Raw genomic sequence first — 13,664 nt, forward strand, 5'->3', positions numbered from 1 at the left:
CCTTTGCAAATGGGAAAAGAATCCTTCGGTATCCGTCGTCACTCACTTCGAAGCACATCATTGTTTCCTCATCTTGTGGAGGAACTGGTGACCTGACGGCTCTTAAATAAGCATTTAAGAAAAGAAGTGGCACTTTAAGATTTTTAGGATTTTCTAGACTAATTTTTTTGTAACCACAGAAAGCTAAGAAAAAAAAATTAAGCCTTTAAAGAAGAACCACGGAACTAAGCAATTTCACGACCACAGTATTCAACAGAGAGAGAGAGAGAGAGAGAGAGAGAGAGAGAGAGAGAGAGAGAGAGAGAGAGAGAGAATCTACCGCAAATTGCTATAAGCTTTTAAATAAACCTTGAACTACTCTATCAAGGAAAAGAATTACTAAACCACAATGAGCAAATAACGTGCGATGATGGAACCATCTAATGGACTGTTAACGATTACATCAGCAGAGAGAGAGAGACGTTGGGATTACAACAATGGCAATACGTTACTGTAAGCTATAACAGAAAGCATAAGGCAAACGTGGTAGGAAATGAGAGAGAGAGAGAGAGAGAGAGAGAGAGAGAGAGAGAGAGAGAGAGAGAGAGAGAGAGAGAAATGCATACAATATTTCACGGAGCACGAAAGAGGAAGGGTACAAAAGAATCAAGTAACTAGGGCGATCATAAAACGATAAAAAGGATCAAGTTCTCCTACAAAGGCATCCCTTGCCGTTCTGTACTTCTTTTCATTCATTTTTTATGGACTTCCTTTCATTCATTTCTTAACATCTTTCTTTGTGTTTAATGTTTCAATGTTTCAGTTACTGAAAAAAATTTCTTTCTGTTTCGCTCTCTCTTGCATTGAGAAAGTACTCAGTTACACAGTGTTTTAAACAAAAGTCAATAGAAAACAAGTAAGGATTCCAGCAGATATCATCAAGGCAGAAGCAAGGCTTTTGCTACAGACATGATCTTGCCATCACCAAGATGATTTGCGTTCGTTGTCATATTAGTGATATTCGTGGTGATTTTATATGAAATGAAATGAGCTAATCAAAAATTTCTAAAATACGATGGTAACAATAATATAAATTATAAGACTGTAAAGATACACAAACTGTATTCAGAAATCAATGAAGATCGACAACTGACAAACATACAATACTGGTCTCCTTTTACAATTTTCTTCATAATCTTTTAAATCAATTTATTTTTGACAACTGGACTGATGAAAGGAAATTCATATCGCAGGTCCACTCGCAAAAACTGTTCCGTTCTCAGCTGTTGTCTCCTTTACTCATTTTCAAGAGGAATTTGTTTCTGGTGATTATCGGCATAATGTGGTTAAAATTCCCGTTGCTAGATAACCATTTTTCTTAGAAAGAAAGCCAATCATGGAGCCCTGATGTTAATCAAAGTCATAAACTAAGGTCCACTTTTCGCAAAAACTGGGGTTGCATCTTTCCTTAATATCACTGAACAGTAAAGACCCAGAGAAAAGTGGCGGAAAAAGAGTGGGGTCTAACTTTCAAAGAAACGAGACCCCAAGCGATAAGAAGGGAAATTCATAGGAATCTGGATAAAATGACCAGGGAGTGAATTCCAAAGCTTTGGAAGGGTAAAAGAAAGAAATAGTCATCAACTCGAGCACTCCAAGACATGACCATTTGCTTCAAATAGATGAGATGGCAACCTGGCAGCTGTTAGGTGGCTGACCCTTTCTTTCAACTCCAATGCTATACGCAGACATTTATTAGGGTGTCGCATTAGCAAAGGCATTGTTCCCCCTTTCAAGAAGTTGAGGGAAGACCGACGTGACTACCACTAAGGTCACCTGCGACATGGTAATTGTTACCTACTGATGGGCAAATACTTCTCAAGGGCTTGCGGACTCCCGTGGATACGTGATACAGGAAGTCCTTCAATTAAGAGAGGGGTCCAATTTTTCGCGGTTTCGTGTTATATACGAGGGTAAAAAATTTCTCCAAAACTAAAACAAATAAAACAGATATTCCGTTAATCAGAACGATCGATAAACTATGGAAACAAGCAATGGACACCAAACTTTTGACAAAACCTATAATGACAAACATCAGTTAGTGTCGATAAATTAGGCTAGTAATCAATCTTACCATCTTCTACTTAAAAGTTATATATACTCAACTAACACCTAGACTATTAGAAGAGTTTATTCACGAATCTGCAGCAACCCACTCGAAACATAGCTAATATATGAAGTATATCCACGTTGCATTCAACATCTTCAAAAGTAATTCGATGTCACTTGAGAGCAGTTTAATTTTTCATGAATGATCTACCCTTGCGGCTTATTCTACTTTCATGTTCATACTTCCTTGGGCTAAACGGTCTCATAAATGTAAATACTACATGCTAACTTCACATTACTACATGTTTCTGTAACTAATAAGCTCTTACTTCACATATCACATGTTTATGTAACTGTTACATTCTTACTTCACTTACATGTTTCTGTAACTACTAAATTCTTATCCCACCTACAGCATGTTAATTTCATCAACTGTACTATTAAGGTAAGCCCGCATTTCTACGTTTAATTTTTCTTTAAATAAAAATATATAAATATTTTTTAAAAACTTTTAAGGTCACGTGGCCTGAAAGTTCTCCATTTAGGATTTTTTCTTTTAGCAATTTACTTTTCTTCCGCTTCCTGCACTAAGAGCCTCGATCTCAACTCGGCCTAACATTTATCGCCCTTCGTAGAAGACGATTAACCCTAAAACGGGCCTTTCCTAATAAAGGCCACTCCCTTACGGAGGGGGATGTTCCCAGCACAACTGACGTATTAGATTTGTTGACTGAAGCCTTCCTTGCTTCAATGACACGCCTGAGTAGTAACTAACCTCAGAGCTGTGGTCGAAAATTGCCCTATCTGCAGAGTCTTTTTTCTTTAACGATTGCTCTTAAAAGAAAGGCTTCAATGTCATGTGTACTGAAGATGTCAAGATGTTCATTCTTGATTTATCAGAGTGAATGCGACTGCGAGTACTATTTGTCTTTCTTCACCGTTATGCCTTTGTCAGAAAAGCCTGGCATGAATAGAAGATACAGTACATTCATTATTCAGCTATCAACATTCGAAAATCTATGCTGCAAGTCTCATTTATATCGCTAGAAACAAGTCTGCCTTACAGTATTCGACAGAGTTCCATTACGCTGCAAAGGCTTAATTTCATGGATCATTAGATGAATGATGAATGTGGTAGTGAGTGCTGTCTTGTACTTCTCTGGAGCCACCTTTGTAATTTGAAATAGCAAAGAGGATGAAAACACAAATTAATCTCCACACAAAACCCAGTCTTCATTTCGAAATTAAAGTCCAAATTTCAGTTTTAAAAGTTTTACCAATTACAAGTGATAAAAAATTTTCTTAGTAAGCAAAACCTCATTACATTAACTTCCGAGGAATCAGGCTATCAGAAATGACTTTTTGCAGCGTTCTAGAAGGGAAGTTCCAGATTCTTTAAAAGCATAAGAAGTGACTAACGTTGTGGAAGTTTTCTGTACAGGTGGTTCATGCACGATTCAATTAAACTATGCATTTGGCAGTAATCATTCTGGTGATTTGTTTTCTCTGGTGCCACACACACACACACACACACACACACACACACACACACACATATATATATATATATATATATATATATATATATATATATATATTATATATATATATGTAACCCCAAATAACTCATCAATACTGTACAGTATTAACTACGATTAGCGCGCATACCCTGGTCAGGGTTCGAACCTATTCCTACCGGGACAACTAAGGTATACTTAACTTTTCCTACTGGGACTGGAAAATGGGCGATGGTGACTTATGCATTTAACCATCTTGCTGAGTATAGGCATTAACTCACTGTTACACTGTTACCATGGACAAGGTAGATTCAAATTTATTTAATTCCCTTTTGGTTATAAGTTCGTCCAAAAGTATAAAGAAATCAATATTAATGGGTTATTTGTGCCTTAACATTTAAAAGTATAAAAATATCCCGTGTAAAAATTTGAGACAACTCTCACACACACACATATATGTTTTCAGCGTCGAGTCATTTTCCTTAACAGGGTGGTAGGGATGACGTTTTCTATGATGCCGACATCCAGCTGTTTTACCATTGTTGTTTTTATCTTTTTTAACTTGTTAATGTAGAGACGCAAACGACCAGGCGTCGACTTCAATTTGTTTCACTTCTATTAACCTAACCAAAGCTGTGTAATTTGAGAATATATTAAAAACGGCGCTTTCTCAATATTTCATGTATTTGTCATATTTTATTTATCAATTTTCAATATAAATCTTTAGAAATTTGTAAAAGCAGCCGTGGATTACAGTTAGTCCCTATAAGCAAACTACGTGGTTGTGTTATCTAAGGGCTAAAACATTTTCTCAGTTTTTATTAATGTGTTATCTGCGTGCTTTGTTAAATCTCACGCCGAGTGGCTACAATGACTTATTTTCTGTTTTATTACCAATATTGTTTTCCATTACCTTTTATACTATAACAATAATGGCAATGTTTAAGTAATTTTCTCGAGCGTCGTAGATATATATCAAGCGCTTAATGTGATCATTTTTTTAGTTTTCTGAAAAGAAAACTATTGTGCCGGCTTTGTCTGTCCGTCCGCACTTTTTCTATCAGCCCTCAAATCTTAAAAACTAAAGAGGCTAGAGGTCTGCAAATTGGTATGTTGATCATCATCCACCCTCCAATCATTAAACATGCTAAATTGCAGCCCTCTAGCCTCAAGTTTTTATTTTATTTAAGGTTAAATTTAGCCATACTCGTGCGTCGGGCAACGATACACGCCAGGCCACCACCGGGCCGTGGTTAAAATTTCATGGGCCGCGGCTCATACAACATTATATCGAGACCACCGATAGATCTGTTTTTGTGACCTTTATTATACGATGTACAGGAAACTCCACTGCGCCGAAGAAACTTCTACGCATTTTTTACTTGCCTTCTTAAGAGTTTGAGATTGTCAAACGTGGTCTATTTGCCGTTAACTGTTTGAGTTACAAACACAAAATAAATGCACTGATACACTGCATAAATATTCCTCTAAAACTATTGTTTTCAAACATAAATTTGTTGGAAGTGAGTGGTACAAGTTGACAACTGTATATGTTAGAGTTGAGTTTAAAATTGATCTGAATTAACCAGCATGCTTGACTTAATCTATTTTGGAGAGAGAGAGAGAGAGAGAGAGAGAGAGAGAGAGAGAGAGAGAGAGAGAGAGAGAGAACCTGGAGCCATTAGAGTGCCACTTTCACGAGAAGGGGCATCCTTCACGGTCTATATAACACACCTCGTGTGTTGCCATATTAGGCAAGTGACCCTGAACCCCTAATTGTCTCTGTCCCGGGCTATCATAAAAGAGTTTATCACCAAGTCGCCCTTGAATGCTTCGTTTCTTTTTCCCAACTCTTTCCACTGCGGATAGTTAGGGAAGCCCAACGTTCCCTCACTTTCAATTTCGTTTTGCTTCACTGAACGGAACCGAATCATTCACTCTTTTGGCTTGTTTAGCCTTATTGTGACCTATTGCCGGACACACAAGGCTGGTGCTGTCGGCTGGAAGTTTCTGATAATAGATATATGGGATGGGTATGCTAGCCCTATGACCAAGTTGGTCATGGGAGCTTATGCGTCAAAATCGTCATGCATTTACTAATGGTCAGCTATGCAGGCTGATTTCATTTAGTGGTCGAGAGACCCGAGGCGCAGTTTACGTGACAATCACACTGAATGGTCATGGAAAAGGAAATCTAGGACTCTCTATGACACAATTTTGAGCATTTAATTTCAATCACTTTCTCTTCATAACTGGAACAGAAACCAATCGAGAATACATCTATATAAGTATTCAATCGCTATCATTTGTCCGAAGCCATGTGCTCTGAAAGGAATTCTCAGAGGCCTTAATAAAATACAGGCAACCCGAGCGATGGAGCGTCAAGCTTGATGCTTATACTCGTATAATAACGATGTTATCATCTCTCCCAATGCCTTAGGCATTCAAAGGCCTCGATCAACGCTGTCAAACCGGATGACATAGACAACCTGAATGTACTTATAATTCCTAAAGTCATTCAAGCATTTTCTAATACACATCAGAGTCTGACTTTAAATTCTTCAAGGCAATTTAAAATACTCTATCAATCTTGTTATTGAGGGCTCTTATGTAAAGTCAACTTCATTCCGGAATGTTTACTTTTCCACATGGATTTAACTTCCAATTGTACATTTATCTGCTTTCAACTGAGAAATAGTGTTTTTAGCAAAATCGCTTCCGATGTGCTTCGTCCATTTTTTTTTTTTTTTAAGTAGACGGGTGGGGTCAGAAACAAATAATAACAGACCATCAGTAAAGTAATGAGTTCCTTTAACTGAAACACTTAATACAGTTTTAGAACCTAGGTAAACCTACTAGCACACATGGTGATAAAGATCGTATTCATTCAGTAAAAATCGCCTTTCAAAATCAAACCCAGACACATGAACTGCAGAGATTAAAAAAATCGAAGAAAGTTACATACTTCTTTAACGAGTTGAAATTCCAGGTGGATCAGAGCGTATGAAAACAAATGAATCCACAAATTGCATCTCGGTCAAATGAGACGGAAATTCTCTCCCAAGAATTGCACCATTCGTTCGCAAAGGGATGAAAATAGATCTTGGACAGTTCCTTCTCTTATGGACCTACGACAGAGGAATCATGAAAATGGTATAGGTGCTGCTCTTTTTACTTCTTTCTTATTATTATTATTACCATCATCATCATACATTTCATCTCCTTATTTTTGCTGGCACTGTCGTAAATTCTATCATGATCTTTCATACCACTATAACTATTCATTAAATTGCTCTTCTCCATTTTTCCTATTAATTTTATATTTACCATTTTTTCGAATTTTCAAATGTAGAAGACCCAAAGATGTAAAGTGTATCATGAAAACTATTTGTTCTACTATTTTGTTGTTATAACTTATTGTTGATACTTTTTGTCACAGTTGATATTATGATTTTCGTCTCCCTCTTCCTTCTAGTTCCCCTTCCTTCCCCCTTCCACGACTTTCCCGATGCTAGGGAAGGGGAGGGGGAAGGTGAAGAGGTGGGGAGGGGGGAGGGGGGAGACAATCCCAGAAGAGGCAAACTCTCTCAGAGAAGCGAAACAAATCTGGATGACGGAGTCTGATTGATTTTCGATTACCTTACCCTCGACCTCGCTGTTGCTTTTAATCAACCAGCAATTAATTAATGATTCACTATTGGATCGGAGTCACTGAATCTCTGCTGACAACAGATATCCCCTGCATCACGGCGCTTTATTGCTTCGTTAAATATATATACCAGTGTATGAATTTCACACACACACATATAGAAAAAAATATATATACATATATATGTGTATATATGTATATATATACGTGTGTATTTTTTTTCCAAGGACACTGATTAAATAATATTTTCCTATCCCATTCTTTTTCTTCCATAATAATTGCATATATGTTCATTTTCCTTTCTGCAATGGGCCGATTCCTGTAGTGTTTACTGGCAGTTATCGTGGTCTCAGCCAGGCAGGATAAGGTAAGTCCATCAAATATTCATTAACTTCACTTACCTTGGAAGGATACGACAGACGACACAGATATCAACTGACATGTGCTTCTGCTAAAAACAACTTACTTTGTTACGCTGAACATGCGTCCGCATCACATACCTGAAAATAAAAAGAATAAATCTGTTAGTTTATATCTTGACCGATTTCATCTCTGGACTAGCATTAGAACAACAAATTCATCGCCAGGGAAAAAAAATATTTGAAATAATCTAAAATGATTTCTCGGTTCAAAGAACTCCATCTGTAAAGCAAACCAAATCGGTGCATATTCCTGGTTTAAATCCAACATCTTTACTGGGTTTAAAATATAATTCCCGACTCCATTTGCGTTGTAAAAGCTTTTCAGCCGCTCTAATTACATGATAATTCTCCTTCTCTCAATATTTTTCAGAAAGTTAAAAAAGTTATCGGGAGGAGAGTCATTAAAAGACGGGGGAGCAAGGAAGACGGAATTTTTCTCCGAGGAATCAGACTTTCATCGGATGACGAATTTTCTAACTTAATCACAACTCCACAAGGGAGACATCAATCATTGCCACTAAGCATTAACTATTTAGTGCCCGTAACTGTGATATTTATGAAGACGTTTATTATAACCAAAGTGACTGATCCCTTTCTTAATTCTTCGACTTGATTCTATCTCCTGTTCTTCTTTTCTTTAATAAACAAATTCAAAATCCTTTGATATTTTTCCCTGCTCAGGATTTTCCTCTTTACCGTTTTTTGCTTACTTTTTACTTTAAATCTCAAAAAATGTTCTTGTTTGAAAATTGGTCACCGAAACATCTAGAGGGTTAGTCCATATATTGCATTTGAATTTCTACGGTACTTAAATTTCTCCCCCCCCCTCACTAATTCTAAATCTAAGTAATTCTTTCACTGGGAAGGAAAATGTTTCTATTCTATCCTCTTCGCCAAGAATGGTTCTCGGTTTCTCTTTGCAGCAATAAAAATTAGCCATCAGACATAGGGATTGCATCTCAACTTAGGCAGGCAATAGATTATGCAGTTTGGCAATCAAGGACATATTTATCATGTCCTTCAGCCGAAGTTCCTATACAAACACCACACAGAAACGTGAGAGAGAGAGAGAGAGAGAGAGAGAGAGAGAGAGAGAGAGAGAGAGAGAGAGAGAGAACACTTTCAATTTAAATTTAAACTTAGTTTCTCCCAATTCACAAAAGCCATTTACTAGGAATCAATCACCACCATAACTCAGGATGAAAGTATAAACCTTACTTGTGCATGTGGACGGAAGAAAGACTTTCCGTGGCGAGTGAGATCCTGGATGGATCCCCCGGGAAGGCGGTTCTTGGACGACATTAAGAAGCGTCTCTCTAATATCCTTAGAAACTTTCGTCTTACGCAACCTGATACACTTCGAGAATTTCCTTCCGCCAAGAGTTACTTTGATCAATAACGCAAATGAGAGAGAGAGAGAGAGAGAGAGAGAGAGAGAGAGAGAGAGAGAGAGAGAGAGAGAGAGAGAGAGATCTTTAACTACGAACCCTTTCCAAGGATAACTAATACTCAACGATATTATAACGATAGAAGCTGAAAGTTTTCAAATTGGAAAGTGTAAGAATGCCTTACGGCGAAACAATTCGCACAAACTAATTTAATTTGCACTAAAATCCACAAGGTATTAGCACACTGTAAAAATATGGCACATTAAAAATGCTATGCAAAAAATTAACACTTAAAAACATCATCATTCGATATGAATAAATTTGGGCTATATTCATGTATAGCCCATGTAAGATAGCAACATCATTAACCACCCTAAATTATATAACGCACAGAAAATTACATATCAGGTAATTCATATAATGCCAATAAAAATTACCATCCAATTTCATGTTTTGAATGTTAATGGCTTCCCCATCTCGAATAATGCCTGTACAATTAGGAACCCCCTTGTTACAGATATCAGGAACCGATTATGATGACTGATGCATTACACAGATGTCTATCTATTGTTACATTATCTATTGCTGTTTCTATAACACGCTACCTCTGGATGAACCCCTGCCGGAATAACGTCAGTTGAATTAAATACGAGTGATACTATCTCTCAGCAACGAGAGAGAGAGAGAGAGAGAGAGAGAGAGAGAGAGAGAGAGAGAGAGAGAGAGAGAGAGAGAGAGAGAGGGGTTAATAAGCCAAATACATAATCAAAGAGCATTAGCTACAAGACATGAACTGAACATGAACCTGCCTTGTTAAAGGAACTTGGCAATAACGCTTTCAACATCAGTCCAGGATTTGTTCTGTGAATATAAATAGTTTAAATCGTTTGAGCGTTGCAGTTTGGAATACAAAATCTAGGTTGATTCAATACTTGAAGAAAATGAGCTTTTAGAAGCAGATAAGACAATCGTATACACCTTCAATGTCAGAAACTTCACTGTTGATTTCATAAATTCCTTTTCACTTGTTTGTATCTATATTTTTACATATTCATAGATCTAAATACTGGACATATGTTCATCATTGCTGCTATAACACCAACAATCTTTAAATAAAAATATAATTTTTATCTCAAGTCATTCCTTCCTGACCATTATTTCTTTGACAGATTGTGTTTTATAAACCACGGCGTTTCATTAGAATGACTTTCAATGTCAGTTATCATATATATATATATATATATATATATATATATATATATATATATATATATATATATATATATATATATATACAGTATAAATACAGTACACACACACACATATATATATATATATATATATATATATATATATATATATGAAAATGCCACGAAGGAAAATTGAAACAACGGAGTGGTTGGTGGGCCTCTATTTATACATTCATCACGTTCCATATCTTCGTAAATCAGTTATACATATATATGTATATATACACACACACACACACACACACACACATATATATATATATATATATATATATATATATATATATATATGGTATACACACACATGTATGTGTGTGTGTGTACAAATATTTTTTTCCGGCTATCAGCCAATTCCCAGATAAGGCATTTTACAGGAAAGTAATATCTCATCCACGGAGAATTTCTAACTTATGAAAATGCAAAAGCTAAAATACACATCAATATGCCTAAAATTAGGATTACTGGTATTTTATTAACCATTATCTACATTCATTGTTTTCCAATGACTACCTCACACTTAAACTCTTCTCATAAAGCCTAATGATCAAAGATCTGTCATGTCAGTCAAAACACTGACGTGACATCATCAACAACTAAAACGCCTTTATGAAGCCCGAAAGAAATTTTCCTTTCTTTACCCTTCCTCCCCCATTGTCATTAGCTCTGTTTGCCCTAAACAAACAATCAGATCCTTTTGTCTCAGAACAAACGCCGACTTTGCTTCATGAGTTTGTGCAGCATTGGCTTTGCTTCTTTTCGTCTTTGATATTGAAGACATTTTTTTTTCACACGCGTCTTAATTTTTATAAGGGGTTCTGCACACACCGAGGATCTCTTGGGATTATATTTATGAGGTATGGTTTTAACAACATCCATCCTTCAGAAAAACGAAAAACCAGAGCCTTTCATTCAACATTCCCCAGTCTAACTTTTTCGTCTTTGTCAAATGAATACATAAATTTTTATCTCATGAAACCATCAGCACGATGAAAATCCTGCTATCCTTATCTTAATGTAATCAAAGCAAAAAATTCGCAACCAAATATCATTATCAATATTTATGATGTAGATACATTCTTACAGAATAAGTTAAAACGCTTACCAACTTGCCTCAAAAGTTTTCCCACTTAGCATGGGGGTATGAATTTTTTCTGTTTAATATTTACCTAGACTCATTACTGTTGGCTAACACAGACACGAACGCTCTAAAAAAACACACACACACACACATGTATATATATATATATATATATATATATATATATATATATATATATATATATATATATATATTATATATATATATATCCACACATACTGTATATATGTATATATAAAAGATAAAATCCACGAAGGAAAGGGAAACAATGGAGTGCTGCGAGGCCTTGCGACTCTGTCGTCCTTTACTTAGCAGACTCAGCACTCCAGCTTCCCTTTCCTTCGTTAGCAGACTGCTAAGTGAAGGACGACAGAGTCGAAAGGCCTCGCAGCACTCCAGTGTTTCCCTTGCCTTCGTGGATTTTATCTTTATTTATATATTCATAACGTTCCATATTTTCGTGATTCAGTTATACATACACTCCTGAAAAATCTATTGTACCCCTTTGAAACTCTTTCCTGCCTAAACAGTAAAATAAGAGCCTGCTGGTAAAATCATCCCAGAAAACTTGCTAAAAAAACAGTAAATTAGAAGCATTGAGGTTATCCCATCTGATGGAGAAATATATAACATATATATAAAACAATATCAAGAAAAACGCGACTAAAACCAGGGCTAACGAGTTTTAAGGTTTCATTATCAAGCCCAGGCAACCTGCCAGTTAACTGTTTCTGGTATGTATAGTTGAAATATGCCCAAATACGCAGTCAGCTTTGACGAATATCTCAAAAATTGTCGAATTTTTTAGTTTTAAAGAGTAAATACTATTGCAAACAGCTGTCTTTTAAATTTATAAGATCGTTATTATATTTTACAAACTTGGACATACTACTGACAGTTAGGTTGCAAGGAGACGATACCGAAACCTTCAGATTCGTTGGCCAAAGCTATAACACGTTCATAAAATAAGGCTACACCTTCTGTTTGTCATAAGCCACTTCCGACACTTGCACAGAAGTCTTACTGGAAGCATGTCGATCCCTCCACGCAGAGCCAATCACCTTCTCCTACTTTCTCCGTCACCATCTCCCCCCCCGCCCCCCAGCTAATATACTGGAAATACAACCTTTTCACTGGTTTATCGTCCTCATACTTTCAACGTAACCAAACCATCTTGAACACTGATCCAATTTTTCAACAATTTGGTATGAGCCCATTGGTGTGTGTCGGTATTATTCTTCTGACAGAGTCACACGGCAACAAACGCAAGAAAATAAATTCAATGAACTCAAATAGGGAAATTGAGAACACAAACTGAATTGAGACAACAATAACCTCTAAAAAAAAAAAATCTAAGTCGGGAACAAATCAATCATGAATTTTAGGGCAAAGAGGCGTACGTAAATTAAAAATTATGAAACTTTTCGTAAAGTGAATACAATTTGCCCCTATTATTGTGAAAATTATATATTACATCCTATATATTTGTGCATTACTGTAGGCACTTTCGTCAATAAATGATTAAATTATTAATTATATGTAATGTATGATATTAACGGTACAACTGCTTCGCTTCTTCAATTTTTAATATTCGCTTCACGATAACTTCCATAATTTTGAGCTTACTCAGCATGCAGGCAACGCTTTTCAATGTTTTAAGAAACAAACTGGCTCACTGAATGGTCAAGAGATGCTGTACTCCCATAATTTTCTTAACGGTCGGAAGGCCAGTATACAACTACAAGCGACTGAAACCAATAAAACAATCATTTCTATTCAATACCAAAGACAACGCACCAAGCGACTATAAGTTATCCTTCTCTAACCCACACCAAAGGGAGAAACGGGGGGGGAAAAAAAACAGAGGCGTGAAGTCGCGCCTTGACGTCAGAAGGGACTGTTCCACATCTTTAAAGAGGGAAAGGTCATATGAATCACACGAAAAGAGAGCAGAGAGAGAATTCCAACCTTGACGGCAAGAGGAGAGAACCAGCCATTTAACCGACGGGTTGTTGATCTCCACAGATAAAAGTGAGATACGGTAACTTGGTCCAAAGACGCCATCGATCAATAACCTTAAAATATTACGTAACTATATCATCAGCTTACAAAGACTTTTCCCAAAATATTTTGATGAGTCTGGAAGTCTGAAAAACAAAGCACTATGGATGGAAGAAAATAAGTTTACCATTACACTTCTTAAGAGTAACAAATGAAAAAAAAACTTTTACCCATGAATTCGCAAAGAACA

The sequence above is a fragment of the Macrobrachium rosenbergii genome, chromosome 29 (assembly GCF_040412425.1).
Source record: "Macrobrachium rosenbergii isolate ZJJX-2024 chromosome 29, ASM4041242v1, whole genome shotgun sequence".
NCBI lineage: Eukaryota > Metazoa > Arthropoda > Malacostraca > Decapoda > Palaemonidae > Macrobrachium > Macrobrachium rosenbergii.